Here is an 8,627-nt window from a genome sequence, read left to right as displayed (position 1 = left end):
TTTGAGTATAGGTATACATTTTATTCGAAGTGACTCGCTTTTGAGTAGGGTAATAAATAAGTACCCTAGAGCCGATTTTTCTTAGATTAGATAAATCCGGCTTATTATTTCTTTTTGGGAAGAAATAATCGAGAAAAGCCTCGATAGGGGTCTTTTCAAGGCGTATATTAGCGGTAAAATTAACTAATTTAGTTAATTCTTTCAAAATTACGTCCCATAAATATAGGGGTAATTTCTCTGCTAATAAAATAGTTCTAGCCTTTTCGATAAGGGCCCTATTAGTCCTTTCGGCTATACCATTTTGCTCGGGCGTATAGGGCGTGGAAGGCTCTAAAATAATGCCTTTTTCGTTAATATAGGGTAATAATTCCCCTATATTGAATTCCGTACCATTATCTAAGCGTATATACTTAGGGTAGGAATTAAACTGGTTAAAATAAAATTCCAGTTTGTTTTTGAGAATATTAATTATATTCTCTTTGGTTTTTGAGAATTCAACATCTCGAAAACCAGTAAAATCATCCGTAAACGGAATAGCGTAATTATTTCCACTAATAGTAGTAGGGGTAATTTTAACTGTATCAATACAGACCCTTTCTAGTGGAAATAATGCCCGATTATAGTTAATTTTAGGCTGTTGCCTAGTTAACTTAGCTGTAGTACAGCTCGGGCAATTTAGGTCTTTTTCCTTTAATTTGTCTAAAGGAATTCCCTTAGTTATTTTCGCAGTTTTTAATAAATAAGGGTAAGAAGGATGACCTAATTTTTCGTGCCATTCCTGGGTGATTGAATAGGCCTGATTATCTGAATTTTCAGATAAATAATCAGTATTTTTCTCTATATTACTATTATTAATAGTAATATTATGAAGAGAATTTTGAATGGATTCTAAAATATTTTTTAGATCCAAATACTGATTTTTAGGGTCCAAATCGTTTTGTTGGTACCCTGTAGTAGGCCTTCGATTTTTCCAAGCAATATTAAGGAAAAATCCATGCCTTTTGAAATCCAAATAAGCAAATACATTGCCCTCAGAATCCACTAAATAATTCTTTTCAATATATCCACCATTTTTGTAGTGTAATATACCTGAAAAGATATTAAGTGGGAATTCTGGAATATATAAGGTATTTTTTAACCTTATAGGTATAATTTTACCCCGTAAATAGATAGGTAAAATTAAGTCCCCAATACCCTGTGGGTAAACTGGGCCAGCTCCGGTTCGAATAGGGGGTAAATTGTCCCTATTATCGAAATTTTCGAATAAATCCATACTATTAGTAATATGGACTGTTGAACCCGTATCATACAACCACCTTTCAGTTGTATTTGTGCCCATATTAGCCGAATTATTGGTATTTTCTCCCGAAAGGCCCAAATTATCATTTGGAGTCGAGTTGGGTAATATATGAGGGAGAAAAGGTTGATAATTTTCATCAAGTGGGTCTATGGTATAGTGGTCGGAACCACTAACCATATAATTCCTTGATTGTAAGGGCTGAGGGTTCAAATCTCCATGTGGGCGTTGGTTTTTCGTAAAAAGATTGGGCTGGTTTGGTTGGTTTCGGGGCTGGTTTCGGGGTTGGTTTGGTTTGGGTTGATATGAGGGCTTATTTGAGGGCTTATTTGGGTAATTTGAGGGCTTATTTGGGTTGGTATTTGGGTTGGTATTTTGCTTATAATAAGTCTTAGACTTATTATACTTATTTCGAGAGTATTTATTACTCTTAATAGTATTACTAGACATAGGAGTATCGATTTCTCTCCTATTTTCGTCTAATATATCCGTAATAAGAGCCTCTAAAGTAGGGGGCTCTTTAAGTCTTAAATTAGACCTTTGACGATCAGCCCAAATCGGAAAGATATTAGTTAGGGCTGATATAAAGACCGTTTTTTGGTCTATATCCTCAATAATAGCTCCTACGCTTTTTAATTTGGAAATATAGCTTTTAAATGAGCTAATAAACTCATTTAAGCTATTAAAATGCTCCAATCTAATAGCGTGGAATTCGAGGTATAATTGTTGACGTAGAACTGGTCCTGTACCCTCATAGGATGCTTTAAGGGTATTAAGAGCCTCTTTTGGATCAATTTGATCAAAAATAAGTGAAAGAGGCTCAGGTTGAATATTTTGCCTTATTAATAATAAGGATTGGGTTTTTTGCTCTTCAGTAATATTTTCATATTCGTTTTCAACTTCGAAATAGGTATTTAATTTCAAAAGTCGAAGATAAATATGAAGAGTAGAAAGCCAAGTAGTCCAATTTTGACTACCTTTTAGGCGTTGATTTTCAGGCATAAGGCAGCCTGTAATTGCCTTGATAATATCCGCCATTATATATATTTTAGAATATATATAATATAAATATATACTAGTATTGTTCCTAGTATAAATAAGCTTACTTTAAGCTTAGAATTCAAGCTTGTTTTTAAGCTTGAAAATAGACTTATTTTAAGTCTAAAAATATATATAAGAAAAAGTCTATTTTGACTTCTTTTTCTTATAAATAGATATTTAATAAAAGTAAGTATATAGTATAAAAAGGACTTACACTTCGTCTGCCTTTTTATATATAAATCCTTTATTAAATATAAAGGTCGATTTCGAATTTTCGAATTCGAAAAAGTGATTTTGGGCGGAGTAAGATATCTCAATATATGAATATGCATATACCGGATAAAGGCATATACCTAAATGATAATAGGTATGATATAGGTAAATAAAAATAGAAGAGCTCGGATAAGTGAATAATATTCACTTAAGTAAATAAAACCTCAGTTATATAATAACTGGGCTCATAACCTCTAGCACGTATAGCTTTAACGAGGTAATGCGGGATATTCTTATATAGAATATGAAAAGTGAATATTCATATAGAAGCAAGAATATATGAATATAGGGGAAATAAGCGTATATAAAAGAGGTTTTTGTAATAAAGAGAGTAATATAGTTGAATTACTATATGAGAAGTTGCTTGCTTAACGAAAGGTCTAGGTAGGCAAATACACGCCTACATATAGGCATAAAAACCTCCTACTAGAATATTCCATTGCTTATTAATTATGATATAATTAATAAGCATATACGTAAGTGAATGCGTAATCGTAGTACGTAATTCCGCCTCGAGTAAATTCCAGATTATTCAGTTATCTTCCAGTACTTTCCACTGCTCACGTAAGCTTATATAAGCAGTATTGCTTACATAATCAATACCTATAATAATCTACAGAAATCGTAGATTAATATGGTATATAGTTTGCTTACGTAATATTGATAATAAGGCGAATAATAAGGTAAACAAAGTTACCTTCGTAACACTTATTAATAAGTGCCTAATTTTACGAGCCTATATAGTAGCTTAAGTATTCTAATAATCGTGCTTTTTAAGTATTTACTAGCTATTTTGTTTAGTAAATAAGCTAGGATTTTCCTTATAAGCCCTATAGCTAATTAGGTATAGGCCTAGGTAATATTACGGCTCTAAATCTCATATCCCTTTTTCTATAGCGATGCTATTAGTACTATTATTAATTATTAACTATAGCGCTATATAGTGGGCGATTATATAAGTAGCGTTATTTTTTTAATATTACCGTATTTTTAAATTACGTATTTAGACTTTTCGTACGGCTAGGGTGTTCCTTTCCCTTTAATCTTATGAATTATTTATAATTTAAATATATAGAGGTTTATATATCTTTTTAGGTTATATAGGATAAATTAATAGACCCCTTAATTACGAAGAGTATTTGTTTTAATAAGATCTAATCTTTTATATAGCTTTTTAGTAGTTATAATTATACTTTTTTTACGTAGTTTAATTACTAGCTCGAAATTAGCTTTTTTTTTTTATATAAAAGGTATTAATTACTTCGTTATTAATAATGAATTGCTACGTTAGGGCTTGTTATTATAGTTTTTTATAACGTTTTGTTAGTAGTATTAGTGCCCTTTTAGTAATTTTTTTTTTATCGTTTATTAGTATTATTATAACGATTTTATCAAGGATAATCTTTTATACTTTTACTACGGATTATATAGTTTCCTCTAGCTCTTTTTTTTTATAAGTTAAAAGTTACTTTATTAAGATTTATATAGTACGGTTTAATTACTATAATTAATATTTTAATTAACTAGTTACGATTTTTTATAGTTATATAAGAGCGCTCGTTAATAAAAATTAATTTATATAGCCTAGCTTATTATTAAGTAATTTTATATTATATTTATATATTCGAATTTAGTAATATATTTAGATTACTCCTTATATTAAGCTTATTATATATAGTAATTACTTTATTAACTTATTTTTTTATACTTACCTCGCGCAGTACTTATATTACTTTTTTAATTACTTAGGCTCGTTAGCTTATACTTAGTAACGGTAGTAAGGCTAAGGTTATTTTTAAATATACTCTAAATATTAATAGCGTTAGTATAAGTCCGTTAGGCTTTATAATATTATTATAGTATTTAAGTACTATTTAGAGGTATTTATTATTAATAAAATTTAGACTTTTTTTTTTAATAATTCTAAACGCCCTTTTTAACTACTAGTGTGCTCTTTTTACCTTTTTAATATTATAGTGCGCTTTAATAAGTATAACTTTTAGTTATATATTATAAGCTATTATATTATTTTTAAACTTTACCGATTTAAAGCTAGTATTAGTATCGGTTCTAATACTATTTAGCGGTCCTTAGTATATATCGATTTAGCTTTTTTATAGGGCTGTTTATATTATTTTTATTTATAAATCCCGGAGGAATTGCTTTACTTAGAAAGATATAGTTACGTTAATTATATATAGTACTAGCCGACTATTTAAGTAAAAGATATTAATAACGATTTTTTAGTTAAAGTTAAGCTTATTACGTAATTTAAACTTAAATTTACGTAGGCTCTACGTATTTATTTAGTATTAATAATATACTTTTATTAACTACTCTAGTACCCCTATTTTAATATTATTATTATTTAATTACTTTAGGAGGTTATATAGCTTCATAACTAATAGGTACCTAAATCTCTAGTATAGTTTTTTAAGCTTATTTTTTATTAAGTAATTAATTAACTTTATATTATTAGTGAGCTTTATAAACGTATACCCCTATTATTATTTAATTATTTTAAAGTGCTTATTACTAGAGATTTTATTCTTTATATTATTAAATATAATACTTAGTTAATCTATATCTTTTAAATATAAGAGAAATGGGGTATTCATAAGTAAAATATAGAAAGTTATTATTCCGAAGTACGTTTTTATTTTTACTATACTTAGGGTAACGATTTTTTTACTTAGGCCGAAACTAATTTTTATAATACTTATTATCAATATATTAATCGTTATTAATACGATCTTTTATAGCGCCTAGAATTACCTTTTGTTTTTAATTAACTATTACGATACCTTAGTATTTAGGATAATTTTATAAAAATTATCTAGGCTATACTTTTTATTTATATAAAATACTTATATAAGTTTAGTATTTAAGGGATCTAGGTAATATAAAAAGGACCCCTTTAGCTACCCCTAAATTTGCTTAGTATTATGTTTTTTTTTTTAAATATTAAGAGAGATAGTATTTTCTTTTTAATTATTAAGAGAATGGGCTTTGGCCTTATTAAATTTACCCTTTTAATTATTTAATATCTATTATTTAAGGGACCTTTTTTTATTATTTATAAATAAAAGCCTATTTATTAAGAGCTTCTGCTACTTTTTATTTATTTAGCTTTATATATCCTCTAGAGGCTAACGGGGTAAAAAAAGAGTAGTTAATATTATCGATTTTATTATAATTTAATTCGTTAGTATAGGGGGTAAGATCTTTTTTATTTTCTAAATTTTTATAGGGGGTATATGCTTTAGGCCGCTACTTTAACTACTATGACTAAGTTTTATACCCTTAGATTTGTTTTTATATATAATAAGGAATTATTTAAACTAACGAGGGCTAGTTTTACTATTTACTACCCTCGACTTTTTATATTATTCGTATACTTTAGTACGCTCTTCTTTAGAATAGTTATTTAATTAATATCTATTTTTTTTATAAATATAGTATTACTTCTTTTATTACTCTGCCCGTAAGTTAGATCTTTATTTATTTAACGAATTTAGGCTTTTTTACTAACGATTACTATATCTAGCCTCTTTTTTTTTTATTATACGTTCGATCGACTTAATATTACTAATAAGGGCCGTTATATACTTAGAGGTGGATTTGGCGCGGTATTTTTACTTTAATATTAAAACTAGATTTTAGCTTTAAGTAGAGCGTTTTGTAGTTTTTAAGTACTTAGTATAGGGTTATTTTTGTTTTTAATATATACTAAATTGCGGTATAGAGATATTTAATTTTTTACTTATTTATCCCCTTATTTAGCTAGGTTTTTATTAGTTTATTAATTTAATTAATAAGCTTTTCAAAGATCTTTATTTACGATTTATCCTCTATTATCCTAGCTATAAATATAAAAGAAATTACTTATAGCTTAGATAAGAGCTTTAGGTTCTTATTATAGGTCTTAAAGCGGCTTTAAATTGCGTTAATTATATTAAAAAAGTCGTTTTAATCGAAATTACGTACTACTTTATAATAATAATTAGAGGCTTTACTTATAAGTATAATATTAATTATTAAATAGTATTAGTATTCTTTAATTCTGATTTTCTTATAGTAATTATAAAATATTATTAAGGTTTTTTATAAAACCTTATACTTCTCTTTAGAATATAATTTCTCTTTTAAAAAGATTTTCTCTTTTAAAAAGATTTTTTTAAAGTTTATAAATTACCTCGTATTTATTACTAAATTTTTAGTATTTATATACGATCCCTATGTTACTACGTATTATTAGTAATTTTAGGTTATTTACCTTTTTTTTTATTAGCTAATTAGCGCTAAATTTTATATTAGTAATAGTAACGAGTTATAGATCGAAATAAGTAAAATTATTAATTATCGTATTTTTAGTATTATATTTTACCCCGGTATATCCTTTTATAATAATAGATTTTTATTAGTGATTATAGGGAGGAAATCTAAGTTGTTTACCTTTTCTTAAAATTTATTAAAGTAATTATACGCTCTATCGACCTATATTTAGTTTTATAGTACGAATTCCTTTTTTATAATTATTATTATTAGTATTTTATATAGCTTTTATAATTATAATTATATTAATAATACCCCTCGCCCGTAAAAGAATTTATTAACTACTTTTATAATTCTTAAGCTTACGCTTATAAATTATTCATTTAATTAGTAACTAAGGTTATTTATAATCTTATAAAATAAGGGTTGCCCTTATAGCCCTTTTTTTTTATAAACCTTAGTTAAATAGATTAATACTATATTAATTTACTTATTATTAAGCTAATTTACGATTTTATATATTTACGTTCTTTAATAGTCCGGGTTAATATTTACTTATTTATAAGGGATTAGGATTCTATTTAAGATCGGGTTTTATCCTTTTTTTTTTTTTAACTTATTAAGGGTCGTGCTTTAGTTTATACTCGTATTAGTAATTACTAATATATTTAATTTTAATAGGGATATATTTAATTTGCGTATTAGTCGTAGTAAATCCGTGCTTTTATTACTCAACGAATTTATTAGGGTCTAGGAAATTCCTATTTTTTTTTATTATTTTATTACTATTTTTGTTTTTATTATTTTTAGTAATTACTATTACTTTTTTAAATTACTAATTATTATACTTATTAAAATCTTTTTTTTTTTTTTAATATAAAAAGGTAAGTTTTAGTAGTTCTTTTTTATAATAATAGTAATAGACGTTTATATTATTATAAGAAGATATAGTAATTAGTCTTAGGATTTTTATTAATTACTAATTTTTATTATCCCGTATACTTCTAACCTGTTAAGCCTTATACTCTTTATAATTTTTAAATAACTTCTTTTTTTAACTTACTTTTTTTAAAATAGTATTTTATAAAAATAGTTAAAAATAAATATTAAGCGGCTTATAAAAGAGCTATATAGGCTATTAAAAACCGTATAGGCCGTTAAGTATAGTTAATAAAATTAAGCCCTTTTTTTTATAAAATTATAGATTTTAAGGATTTATTAAAAATACTTATTTATTATTCGTACGCGGTAGGGTTAGATACTTTAGAAATTTTATTTTTATAACCTTTTAGTACCCTATTTTATATTTTTTAAATAGTTTTTTTTATAGTTTAATTATAGTTAGGTAATTATTACTTACTAGCGATCCTTTTTATTATTTAGTTAACTTTTTAAAATTAGTAATTTTGCGCTAAGAGTTAGTATAAAAAAAAGCCTTTTAATAGCTTTTTAGAGGAATTTTTTTTTTTTTAGATTTTTATTTCTTTAGCTTTTTTTTAGGCTAATAATAACTTTAATAAGAGGTTATAAGATTATTTTAGGATAGCCGCCTTTTTTTTAAGTTAATTTTTAAAATCCGTAATACTCTTAACTTAATATTATTAGGACTTTTAAATCCCCTTTTCTTTTATTAAACTATTCTTTATATTATATTTTTAAATAATACCCGGGGGGTAATTAAAAGAGTTATAAAGAGGTTATTTAGATCGCGGGCTTAAGGTTATATTTATAAAATTCTTAT

Source organism: Colletotrichum lupini, chromosome 5 (genome assembly GCF_023278565.1).
Source record: "Colletotrichum lupini chromosome 5, complete sequence".
Lineage (NCBI taxonomy): Eukaryota > Fungi > Ascomycota > Sordariomycetes > Glomerellales > Glomerellaceae > Colletotrichum > Colletotrichum lupini.
Note: the sequence above shows the minus strand (reverse complement) of the source record.